The 14,021-nt window shown below is 41.9% G+C and overlaps 1 long non-coding RNA gene across 1 annotated transcript in view; it reads right to left on the minus strand.

Moving 5' to 3' along the window:
* LOC306660352 overlaps positions 1–14,021 on the minus strand; it is a 163,359-nt gene that overhangs the window by 129,071 nt on the left and 20,267 nt on the right. The window lies entirely within an intron of this gene.

Raw genomic sequence — 14,021 nt, forward strand, 5'->3', positions numbered from 1 at the left:
GGTAATGTCTGTTTTCACTCTATCTGTATTTGTTTTATTTATTTTTATGTAGACAAATGTATCATTTTCCCTTGACTTCTTCTATTGCTTTAATGCTTAGTTTCTTTAAATGCTGGGAACAATTAGTCATGAAGATTTTATTCCAATATGTTTATGATTTCAGTTTGTAAAGATCTACTTCATTATGCTATGTAGAAGTTATCCTGCTGATACAGTATGAGGTTAGGACTTTCCAGCACTACTTATTAAATAATATTCCTCCCTTGCTGGCTTAGGATAGATTTTTTTAATATCCTACATATTATATACATTAGGATCTTTGCCTTAACTATCTTTCCTAGTCCATTGCTCTGTGGGTTGATTTTTACATCATAGTCACACTGTTTTTATGAGACAAGACCTAATCTGTTTCATTGTTATTATTCATAACATTAAATAAAGCAGTGCAGTGTTTATTTGGGGTGAAAAACATGAAGGAATTTAAATGACCAACCATAGAGGAATGGTTTACAAAGATACATTCATACCAGGGACTCCTGTGCATCAAATAAATCAGAGCTAATGGCCTGAGCTGAATTAGCATCTGTGCACCATAGTACTGAAAATAAGCACTGCTTCCCTGGCGTGCAAATAGCGCAGCCCAGCAACGTCCTCAGACTCCACACTCCATGCTAGCGGCTGCCATAAGAGCACCCTGGCATACAGGAAAGATCTCATTCCTGAAGAATGTTTGCAACCTACCAATGAGAAATCAAGATAGAAAAGTAAAAATACAGCCCAAGTTCAGTTTTGCTTTAAAATCTGTCTGCATATTTTAAAGGCTAAATAGAAAATAGAACTAAAGGTTTGCAACATAATACAAATAATTTTTCTCGTTTTCTATAGTTTCCAAATTTTCTTCCAGAATTTAGACTTTCATGTTAACAACTTTTAACCTCCAAAGAAGATGTTTTATATATATATATATATATATATATATATATATATATATATATATATGATGGACAATTACTGAACTTTAATGAAGAATGAAATTATGGCATTTGCTGGTAAATGGATGAAGTTGGAGAATGTCATGCTAAGCAAATTAAGCCGAACCTAAAAAACCAAAACCAAAGGTTTTTTCTGATATGCGGATGCTAACTCACAGTAACGGGGTGTTGGCTAGGGAAGAACAGAGTTCCTCTAGATTAGGTAGAGAGGAGTGAAGGGAAGAGAAGGGGTAGGGGTAGGAATGACAGTAGAGTGATCAGACAGCATTACCTCATGATATCTATGATTGCATGACCCATGTGATAATACAATATGTGCAGTCAGAAAAATGAGAAAATTATACTCCACTTATGTGTAATCTATCAAAATGTATAAATGCATTCTACTGTCATTAGAACAAATAAATAAAATTTAAAAATCACACGTAGAAGAGGCCGAAGTACTTATTTTCAGATGTATAACAAGTGAGGCCGTCACCTGAGAGCCAGGAGCAGAGCTCAGTGGTGCTCAGAGACGCTCGGCATCACATGCATTGGCCACACTTGGGTTATCCCCAGAGAGGTCACCTGTCTCACGATGCCTGGGTGGATGAACCTGCCCGTACCCCTACTTGCCAGGCTTGGCCACACTCCACTCCCAGCCTCAAAATCTGCTGTGGTGGCCAACACAGTAGAGAGGCCAGGCTGTGTGAGGCATCCCTGTAAGTACCGTCTCCAGGCTTGGAGGGGAAGCTGCCACGGTCCCTACTGCCGTCATCACATTAAGGCCCTGCTGTCCATGCAGACCCGACCATGAGCACTCTATTACACAGCCTTCTAAATCCGTAAATCCCGTCATATTTGCAAGTGAGATGGAAAGGAGGAGGATGTTTTAGGTCTTGGGTCTTTTCCAGATGTTTGCTGCAATCTGAGAAAACAGCCAGGTGAAAACCTCCGCTCCTGCCCTCCTCCTTCCTGCTACCCTTGCACTCGCTTCCCTGCCTGGGGTGGTGCTGAGCTTTTCTTTTGCTTTGCTTGTTAGTGGGCACTGCATTGACAGTCCCCCTCACCCACAGAGGCTGTCCTGAGGCTGTGATGGAGGCTGGGTGCTGCTTGCTCAGGGGAACATGCGGTGGGCCAGCCTCCTGGGAACCTCCCTGCCTCTGAGTCAGGGACCGATAATGCGCAACAACTGGCCAACCCCTCGCAGCTTCAGGAGAGCCCCGGGGAGTGCACAGCAGGATTCCAGCGACTATCACAAGGGCCCCGAGGCATCATTATCTGTATTTTACAGACAAGGAAACCAAGAGTCAAAGAGTCAGGGCCCCAAGTTTCTGAACCCCTTTTCACTATTACAGCATAATTTTGGCAGTTTGCGGCTATCTGTGGGTTAAATCTACTTAAAAGGGGCCATAAAGAGCATAGAGTGAGCATTCATTCTCTCAAAGAGACCAACCTGGCATCTGAGTTGGCTATGGAGACGTTATAAACCTTGCTCATCGGAACCCTGGAAGAAAGAAAGGAAATTCTAAACTGGCAGAATTTGGAAAAATCTGAATCTACATTTGGAGTTCCTTCTGGGGACCATTTGCTAGCAGGCATAATTATGGGTAGAGTTCCTCTACAAAACTGTGTAAGTCATAAAAACAGACGACGCTGAGAATAACGCAACACACATACGATTTATTGCTAAAATGAGAATTTAAAAGGAGAATAAGCTAGATGCCTAGTATATAATGGGGGAAAGATATTATTGGTGGAATTCATCTTAGAAATAGTTTTAAAATAAATTTCTCATAATAGAACATGCTAAACAGTGTAACGGTTTTGCACATTTCTAGCGGTCTGGACACATAAATGGAAATGCAAATAACACCTTTGCAGTCCTTATGACTGGCGCTAACGGCAGATACATGGAGGAACCAAGCAGACTTCATTTCCTACTGTGTATGTTTGTTCAGGTTTATTTAACATCAAACAAATCAGAGCTAATGGCCGGAGCTAAGTTAACATCCGAGCGCACGAACAGACTTGAAATGAACAGCACTGCTCTCAAAAGAACACACTTCAGAGCCCAAGGAGAGCATCTGTGAGGCAGGGCCAGCACTGCTGGAGTGTCCAGCCACCAGTGGCCAGCCTCGGGTGGGCCCCTCGACGCTCCGGCCTTGTCAGTGGAATGGGGAGACTAAGCCTTCCTGCAGACCTGCGTTGGCCTGGGGAAGGTTTGGCGGTGTCCGGGGGCCCCCTCTGCGTCACCACCCTGTGCCTGGCACATAGTAGTGTGCTGTAAGCATCTGTCAATAATCGCACGGGCTAACGTTCATGAAGCTCTTACTAAATGATAAAGCATGATTCAGAGGTTTGGTCCGATGATGACCGCCAGTATTCACGTGACTGTGACCACAGGCTAGGAATGAGGCCGAAGGATTTATACACATGATCTCGTTTGACACTCACAGTAGTCTCAGGGCCAGGTTCTGTGTTTTTACCCATATTTCACAGATGAGGGACCATTGTAGCCCAAGGTCACAGAGCTGGCGAGTGCAGAGCTGACACTTGAGGCCACAAGTGTGCAGTCCCTCTGCCTGTGCCCTAGGCCCCTCCTCCTCCCTGCTTAGCTTTTTAGATTTCCCAAGGTTTGTATGAAAAACTGGCTATTCTTCATTCATTCATTTATTCCTTAATTCAAGTCAATTGATCGCCTTACATATAGAGAGAGCACCTGAGAAAGAAGATTAAAAAACAGTTATTCACCAAGAAATGCCCAGTCTAGGTGGAGACAAAGCCACGCAGGGACAAGGAGTTGAGTCGTTCAACGGTCAACACCAGTGTGTGAAGGTGAGGACCAAAGGCCCCATCCTAACTGCCTCCTGGGGAACAGGCAGCTGCCGTGGCACCCAGAGAAGGGTGTGCACATATAGGCTAGGTCATCTGGGAAAGTTCAGGAAGGAACGTGGACACAAGCTGGCCCTGGCCCCTGAACCAAGGCGGAAACTTGCTCTTGAAGACAGGAGTCAGAGGGTTCCACGTTGTGCTGGAGAAACAGATGTGGTGGTTGCTGAGCTGTGGCCTTCTGCAGGCTGCCCAACTTCCCCCTTCTTCATCTACAGGCAGCCACCATGCGTCCCTCTTGGTCTGTGATGGGAACTGAGAAAGGTGACCGACAGGCAGATTGCAGAGCTCTGTGCCAGACGCAATAGCCACTCAACAAATGGTAGCAATGCTGATTGACAGTGCTCTTCCACACTTAGAGAAAAATCGCCTTTGGGCCGAGTTCCCCAGTGGAAGAATTTAAAATTTGTGAGGAAAAAAAGAGGGGAAAGTCCCCTGAGGCTTACACTTCACTGCTAAAAAAGAAGTCATATTAATTAGTCATTCAGAACGAATAGCAAAGTGAGACTTTCAAACGCTGACTTCAACTCTTTCCGTGGCCAAGAGTAAAACTCTAAGTGCCTATATATATATATATATATATATATATAAAATTTAAATATCATTTGTTATAGAAAACAATTGGGTGATTTTTTAAAAATCAAAGCTGTGCTCTTGGCACAGTATTTTTCTCTCTTTTCCTTTGTAACTGAAATGGCTTATTAAAGTAAAATTTAAAGAGAAACCATTGAGGGAAAGTAAGTAGTAGATTTTAAGAGCACAGGTTAGTGACAAATTAGGATACACTCAGCAGATGGATCTAGAACCCATGCCATGAGAGATTGTTTACAAATTCAAAACCGAAAGGAGGCCCCAGGGTAAGATAATCTTCCATTATTGAAAACTTGTCATGTGGATGAGGGAGAAAGCCCCTTCTGCCTTGTCCCAAGGAAAAATTAGACCAATGTCTTTAAATTTTAAGAAAGCAAATTGAGCTGAATATTTTAAAAATAAAAGGAGAAAAAGAAGAAAAACAGAAGCGCAACTACCCTTCTCAAGTTTCTATCTGTAACAGACACATCGCTGGCTGCCAGGACAGAGAATGAAATGTTCCTGCAGGACCTGGTCAGTCAGAGCCAAGGATGCCCCCCTAGTCTGCTCGCGGGGTCTCCTCCCCGCCTGCCGGCCTGGCCCCTCGGTCCTCCACATGATGGCCAGGTCTTACAAAATGGAAATCAAATGATGCATGTGTACCACGGTACCTCAGCCCCTCTCAGGCTTCTTCACATGAGACCCTCCAGAACACCTTTTCATATCCTGACACCCAGGCAGAGTGCAGACCAATGGAAATCAGGTGACTGGGGCAAGGCCCAACACCCGGTATGTTTACAGCTCGCCAGGTGACACCCACGTGCACCTAGCTCAAGACTGATGCTTTACCCCAAGACCCCGATCCTGTCACGGCTGTGAGACCCCACGGGGCAGCCTCCACCTGCACACCAGCTCCTCCCCAACCTCCTCTCCTGTCCCTCCACGCTAGCTTGCTTTCCGTCTCTCAGTTACTGTCTCACCTGTCATCACACCTTACCAGGACGTGTGGTTCTACCTGTGGGGAACATCACCTAGCCAGGCCACCTCTCAGCCACTGCCCTGCCTCTGCTCTTACTGTATTGGGGTCTCTTCCCCTAGACTCAATCTCCACCCAAACTCTCCCCTTACCTGTTCCTAAAACTCAGAAAAGCCTGACCCCAGAGCACAGGTCTTGGCTATTAACACAAAATTGTCTGTGTAATTACTTGATCAATGATGGCCTCCCCCACTCACATGTAAGCCTCTGGGAGGAAAGAGGGAAGCCATGTCTGTCTTGTTCACGCTGAGTCTCCAGCACCTGCCACGGTGCTTGGTATATAGCAGATTGAATGGGTGAGGAATGAACACGTGCTTCAGGGGTACTTTCCCCATAGTTTAATGAGGCATGCTCATTATTGAAAACAGCTACATCTGTGGGACAGTTGGCCCAGCAATCTGGTCCTGCCCACTCCCCACCATCTACATCCCACAATGCCAAAGCATTTGTGAGCACAGGTTAGTGACAAATTAGGATACACTACATCCCACAATGCCAAAGCATTTGTGAGCACAGGTTAGTGACAAATTAGGATACACTACATCCCACAATGCCAAAGCATTTGTGAGCACAGACTGGAGTCAGAACAACCTGGTTTCGGTCAGAACCTGGCTGCTTCTTAACTGTGTCCTCTTAAGTCAGCTGCTTATTTTTTCTGAAATTATTTTCCTCATATGTAGAAGAGGAGATAAATATTTATTTCATAGAGTTACTATAAGATTCATCTGAATTGCTTTGTGCAGTGCTTAGCATATGATTGCTGTAGACCCAACGAAGGCTGAGAATAAGTCTTAGGATTACTGCTTCAAGCTCTCCAGTCTCCTCCTTGCACTCTGGATGGAAACTCACAGGACACAGGGTCTGCTCACCCTGGTCTGCATCGCTCCCACCTTGTGTTTACATGCAGAACCAGAGAGCTGGATGCTGTCTACACTGCCCAACCTTTGCCACAGCTGATTCTCCAGCCAGACACCCGCCCACCACCCGTCTGCCTTCCTACTAACTTTCTGCAGAATAATCATCCTGCATTGTCCTTGTTCAGTCTTTGTTCTCAGACAGCCTTTTGCACACTTGTGCCCCTGTGTCAGGGATCAGAAAACAAAGGTATGAATGGTTCTAGAGAAAACATCCCCTTCCCTAGATTTATGATTCGTTCTAGAACAAACATCCCAAGACCACCAGATGCTATCCAACCATCACTGGAACCAACAGAGCCTAGGAGCCTGCTGCACAGTGGTGTTCTGACTGGGGCCACAGCTGGAGCAGGAGAGCTGTGACCCAGAAGAGTTCCTGCGTCTGATGGATGAATGCAAATCCCTTTGACCTGGAGAAGCAGCACAGAGCCTGTGCCTTTCTGGTGCACTGTCAACAGAGCAAAGCCAACCCTTGGAAGTGAGTCACTACAGAGAGCCAAGGCGACCCAGAGGGAGCAATTAATTATGTTCTCTCCCTGACATCACTTTTAAAATATCTCCCTTTGCAAATAATCAAATGGATTGACGCTTCCCAGTTTTACAGCCCTATCTTCCAGAAGGCACTTTCAGAGAGAAACAGCAATTTTCAGACTTTTCCACTAACACACCGTCTAGATGAAGGTTGCAGAAAACCTGCCCAGCATTTACAAATAAAGCAATGGCTTTCCTGGCTGAGACCCTAAGCTGGGGTGGGATGCGCTTCCACTGCGATTCCTTCCAGACGGGCTCAGACATGGCTTTGCTCTCAGAACTCAAATGAGCACAGATTCATGTTTTTTCTTGTTGCTATTATTGTTAAGTTGTTCAGAATGGAAGATTTCTGCATATTAAATTTACATATAGATTTCAACGATGTGGCCATTAAGATTCATTAAGGTTCAGTAATGGAACCAGCTTAGAGTTGAAAATATGCCTGTTCTAAGCAATAATCATCATCTCCATATATTACATTATCAGGGCAGAGAGGCCCCTACTAGATTGCCATAATTTGAAAAATAGCCCAACATGTATTTGCATTTTCTCTGGTACTTACTATCCTGAGAAGACAGGCCAGGGGTCTCTGCAGATGAATGCAGTCAAAAGCACGACCAGCCACCTCCCGGAGCCTGTGTTCATCCGACACAGGCTTGTGTCTGGGACAAATTGGAGGCAAAGGCTGTGTTTGGTACAGCTCAGAGGTTTTCAAACTAGAGCATGCCTCAGAACCCCTGGGAGGGGCTTACTCAAATACAGAGAGTTGTGAACCACGCTCAGAGTTTCTGATTCAGTAGGTGGAATGGGTGTGAGATTTTGCATTTCTAGCAAGTTCTCAGGTAAGGACCATGCATTTTTTATAATCATTCCAGCTGAGTCTGTAGCTGCTGGTCCAATTCTAAAGAACTACCACGGGGCTAATGCTTCTCAACCGTGACTGTGCATGAGAACATTAGAATCTTCTAGGGATTTTGTAGAATGCAGCCAACGTGGGCTGCCCCCAGGGTCTGATTTGATTGGGGTTTAAGGAGACAGTGCCCTGTCCTGACATAGCCAAGCCAGCCTCTCTGAAACAATTGTATCAGTACCTTTGTAAAAAAATAGGAATACATTCAAATACATTCAAAGAAACACAGGAAGCAAATGTATAGTTCAATGTATTATTAAGAAGGTGATTATTCTAATAGCCACCAGCCAGGTCAAGAAACTAGGTGTGCTCAGCCACCCCAGAACTCCTCCTTGGGCCCTTCCCCATCGCAGCCCCTCCCTTCCTGGTTTCTGTAATAGTCAAATTCCTTGACTTTCACCCAGGGTCTGTTCTTAAACATTAACTTCATCTTGCCATTTTAAAAATTATCCAACAAATTTAAAAAATCTCCTTTAATATCCAGGATTACTTCTATCTTTCTCTTTCGTTTGCATGAAGAAAAACCGAGGCCATTCAAACTGCAACTTCTAACGGTCTGGATATTGTTGATCACATGCTGGTTGTGCAGTTCAGAATGCCTCTCTTTCCTAGATAATTCCTGCAAATTGCAGGTAGATTCAAAGGTTGGATCAGACCTAGATCTGATCCCATTGGCAAGAACTAGAGGTGTGCTGTGTTCTTTCATCAGGAGGCAATCAATGCCCAGTTGTCTTTTTTGTGATGTTAGTAGTAATTAGTCCATGACACCTAGCTCTGTTGAGTGGGAACTTCCAAGTGGTGATATTCTAATCCCATAATTCCCTTTTTCTTTTAATTGGGATATTTTTATTCAGAGATGCTTTCCATTCTCTGTGGCTTAGTTCTCAGTGGTCCCATTCTTATAGGGAAAAAAGGATAAATGCATCATTCTTTCCCTTTGTTTATAGTGAGGCGTGTGTGTGCACGTGTGCATGCACTTATCTGATGAAGTTTCATTCATCTCAATGATTATCCTTATTAAGGCAAAAATTGTGCTCTCTCTGGAAAGTAGGAGCCTATTCAAGTTGACTGATGAATCCTTGGACATGAGCCTGGTGGTCTTTTTGTTTTGTTTTGTTTTGTTGTTTTTTTAATTTATTTTTTTTGTACACAAATGGGATACATACTGTTTCTCTGTTTGTACATGAAGTAAAGGCATACCATTTGTGTAATCATACTTTTACAGAGGATAATAGTGTTTGATTCATTCCGTTATTTTTTCCTTCCCCCCCACCCCTCCCACCCCTCTTTTCCCTCTACACAGTTCCACTTTCCTCCATTCTTACCTCCTTCCCACCCGCCACTGTGTGTAATCATCCATTGATCAGGGAGATCATTTGTCCTTTGGATTTTTGAGATTGGCTTATCTCACTTAGCATGATATTCTACAATTTCATCCATTTGCCTGCAAATGCCATAATTTTATTATTCTTTATGGCTGAGTAATATTCCATTGTATATATATATATACACCACAGTTTCTTTATCCATTCATCAACTGAAGGACATCTAGGTTGGTTCCACAATCTGGCTATTGTGAATTGAGCAGCTATGAACATGGATGTGGCTGTATCTCTGTAGTATACTGATTTTAAGTCCTTTGGGTATAGGCCAAGGAGTGGGATAGCTGGGTCAAATGGTGGTTTCATTCCAAGTTTTCTAAGAAATCTCCACACTGCTTTCCAGAGTGGCTGCACTAATTTGCAACCCCACCAGCAATGTATGAGTGTACCTTTTTCCCCACAACCTCGCCAACACCTATTGTTGCTTGTATTCTCTTGATAATCACCATTCTAATTGGGGTGAGATGGAATCTTAGGGTGATTTTGATTTGCATTTCTCTTATTACTAGAGATGTTGAACATTTTTTCATATGTCTGTTGATTTTTTGTAGATCTTCTTCTGTGAAGTGTCTGTTCATTTCCTTAGACCATTTTTTTTGGATTATTTGTATTCTTGGTGTAGAGTTTTTTGAGTTCTTTATGGATTCTGAAGATTAGTGCTCTGTCTGAAGTATGATTGGCAAAGATTTTCTCCCACTCTGTAGGCTCTCTCTTCGCATTGCTGATAGTTTCCTTTGCTGAGAGAAAGCTATTTAGTTTGAATCTATCCCAGTTATTGATTCTTGCTTTTATTTCTTGTGTTATGGGAGTCCTGTTGAGGAAGTCTGATCCTAAGCTGACATGTTGAAGATTTGGACCTACTTTTTCTTCTATAATATGCAGCGTCTCTGGTCTGATTTCGAGGTCCTTAATCCATTTTGAGTTGAGTTTCGTGCACAGTGAGAGAGATGGTTTTAGTTTCATTCTGCTGCATATGGATTTCCAAAGCACCATTTGTTGAAGAGGCTATCTTTTCTCCTTGTGTATTTTTGGCCCCTTTGTCTAGTATGAGAAAATTGTATTTATTTGGGTTTGTGTCCATGTCCTCTATTCTGTACCATTGATCTACCTGTCTATTTTGGTGCCAATACCATGCCATTTTTGTTACTATTGCTTTGTAGTATAGTTGAAGTTCTGGTATTGCGATACCCCCTGCTTCATTTTTCCTACGAAAGATTGCTTTAGCTTTTCTTATTTTTCCAGATGAATTTCATGATTGCTTGCGCTATTTCTGTAAGGTACATCATTGGGTTTTAATTGGATTTGCATTGAATCTGTATAGCACTTTTGGTAGTATGGCCATTTTGACAATATTAATTCTGCCTATCCAAGAACATGGGATAGGTTCTAAGGTTTTCTTTAATTTCTTTCTTTAGTGTTCTATAGTTTTCATTGTAGAGGTCTTTCACCTCTTTTGTTAGATTGATTCCCAAGTATTTTATTTTTTTGAAGCTATTGTGAATGGGGTAGTTTTCCTAACTTCTCTTTCTGAAGATTCATCACTTATGTATAAAAATGCATTAGATTTATGAGCATTGATCTTATATCCCGCTACTTTACTGAATTCTAAAAGTTTTCTGGTGGAATTTCCTGGTTCCTCTAAGTGTATAATCATGTCATCAGCAAATAGGGATAGTTTGAGTTCTTCTTTTCCTATTCGTATCCCTTTAATTTCTTTGGTCTGTCTAATTGCTCTGGCTAGAGTTTCAAGGACAATGTTGAATAGAAGTGGTGAAAGGGGGCATCCCTGCCTTGTTCCAGTTTTTAGGGGGAATGCTTTCAGTTTTTCACCATTTAGAATGATATTGGCCATGGGCTTAGCATAGATAGCCTTTACAATGTTAAAGAATGTTCCCACTATCCCTATTTTTTCTAGTCTTTTGAGCTTGAAGGGGTGCTGTATTTTATCAAATGCTTTTTCTGCATCTATTGAAATAACCATGTGATTTTTTACTTTAAGTCTGTTGATATAGTGAATTATATTTATTGATTTCCTGATGTTGAACCAACCTGAGCCTGGTGGTCTTTGATAACTTTTGTACCATTTGGTCTGCTGATATAGTCAAGGTTTATTTTTTGACCTTTTTCTGCCCTACACTTGGGATTAGCCCTGATTTCTTTTAATAGGAAATAGTATTTTTTAAAATAGGAAATAGCATTTTAAAACCACAAGTAGGTAGGTCGTTTTTTCCCCAGCTTTTAAGTATAAAGAGCTGGGACTATACACACACACACACACACACACACACATACACACACACGTATATATAATGTGTATATACATAATGTGTATATACATATACACATTATGTATTAAATTTTAGGTACATAAACATATAGATAGATAAATAGATAGATAGCTATAGATATAATTGGATATATACCCACACACACATTCCTGTTGAGATGCTTGCACTTAGAGCATAAAATACTTCACCAGTTGATACTAACTTAAATGCAAGCCCATAGGATCAGTATCTCCTTCCTTCCACCTGAAGAATCCTGGTGAAATCCTCAGAACCAGGGAGTGACCTATTTGCTTAGTTTTACCATATATACCCAACAGCTTCAGAATAACAACACAAATGCTACAGCTAACCTGTGCTATTACAGTAATTACTTTCTCACAGATGCCCCCTCCACTGCGGGCTTTTAATAACTCGCAGTCGCCCGTAGCTATGCTGCTCTCTCCTTCCAAACCTCCCTGAGCTTTAGCTCTGCAGACAGCTACCGGCAGACCCCTCTCCCCCAGTGCCGGTGCCTGCCTAGTTCTCTGGTGGTCTGAAGTTCACACTGTGGTGTTTTCCAGAAAGGATCATGTAAACGATCTTCATGGAGTTCTCACCTGATGATGGTACACTGCACCTTGTACTTTGAAGTCAGTTTTCCTGGGTAGGAAAACGGGCTCACATTCTTTTCCTTGAGTGTATTAACATTGTTACTCCATTTGTTTTTGGCATAAAGATGGCTGTCAAAATCTGATAAATGTAATTTTTTTCTTCTAAATCATTTTTTTTGATGATTAAAGGATTTTTTTCCCCTTAAGGTCTGGTCATTTTATTAGAGAACACCTCAACTCAGGGCATTCTAAGTTAATATTCTCGAGTGTGTCCTATGGCCTTTTGATACATAGACTTAAATTATCTTTTCTTAATTTAGTAAAAACTTCTTGAATTCTACCTGATTTTTGTTCTACTCCTTATTTTCTATTATTTTCCAAGAAAGTATATATTGAATATACTTTGCCCTTCCTTGATATCTGTCATTTTATCTCTTTTCTTTTTATTTTTACAATTTCTTAATCTCTTTTTTCATACGTTTAATCTTCCTTTTGAAAATAATTTTAAATGATCTTCATTTACAAATTTTTGTTCCTATTTTTTCCTAAGTTTGCTGTTCCCTGAGTTTTTCTAAATCTAATTCATATGGTTCTTTACATCATGTATCATTTTCCAAATTTATTTTTGCTGTCTTTGAAATAGCAAGTTTCTTTCCTGTGCTTGCTTTCTGGCTTGATTTCATTGTCTTTAAGGGTATTATTCTTCTCCTTTTCACTTTTTTCCTTACAATATCTCTAAATGGACTTCACCTGGAACTGTTCCTCATTTTTCTATGAAGTTATTTTACCCTGAACCTTTAGTAGGAGGCAAGAAGCAGAATAACTTTTCTGACTTCTCAGAGTTTCTTTTGGTTTTTGTTGTTTTTAAATTTTGCAAAAGTATAATCTCGCACTTTCTGAAATGTCCCAGAACTTTTTCTGCCCTAGACTTTTGCTTTCCTTGTCCCCCCGCCCCCCCCCCCATCAATATCCAGTTTGATTTGTATTCCATTCCTCGCTGTTTGTCTTCAGTATGAGTTCTCTCCTGGAAAGCTCACATGCTTCGTGCCTTTCAGAACCTGCAACGAACTGGTCCATTCATCCTTCCATTTATTCGTTTATCCATTGCTCCCAAATTGGCAAGATTGGAGCTCCAGTGAATATCTGCTGGGTATTTGGGGGTGTCCTTATTCCGGACCTTCAAACGCCTCATTGCTTCCCTCCACTTTTTTCTGCACAGACAGGTCTTGTGACTTGGCAGGTTTGTCTCCACCTGCTTGTATTATGGGCTTCATGCCTTTTCACCTAGTGTTTTTGTGTGTCTTATATGGACCATGAGTTTCCGGTTCTGTGTCTAGTTTCTGTCCTCTATTTCAGGGAGACCCGGTGTCCATCCTACCATGCTGCCACCTTCTTTCTCACATTCTAAAATGTCTCTTCACTGTTTGCCAAGGAAGAGTGAGATCACAGAATTCAACTTTCATGATAAATATACACCGAAGTGTCAGATAGGGAAATAAATATTCCACTGTTCTAAAACAACTCTGTCCAAGAGAACTCCCTATGGTGATGGGAATCCATGTCCACACTGTCCATTGAGTGCTTGAATGTGGCTAGTGCAAAAGAGAAAATGAGCTTGTAATTGCATTTGCACTTAGGTAATTTAAATCTGAATTTAACTAGGAACAGTGACTAATGGCTACCATATTGGACAGTGCAGTTCTAGGGAAGTCTTAGTACTTTTACTAAGATGGACCTCCCTGAGGTCCATTTCTCCATGTGTTGACCTGTGTCTATGAGAGGAATAAGGTGAAGTCCAATGCCCTGCTTTTGAGTGACTTGCCTTCTTTTGCAGGAATCTGTGGAGAGATGTTACATCCCTGTATTTCACAGAATGAAAACCAGTTCACATTTCTGAAGTATGGGACTAACCACAACCCTTTGCTCCTCAGTTGGTA

Source organism: Sciurus vulgaris, assembly GCF_902686455.1.
Source record: "Sciurus vulgaris genome assembly, chromosome: 4".
NCBI lineage: Eukaryota > Metazoa > Chordata > Mammalia > Rodentia > Sciuridae > Sciurus > Sciurus vulgaris.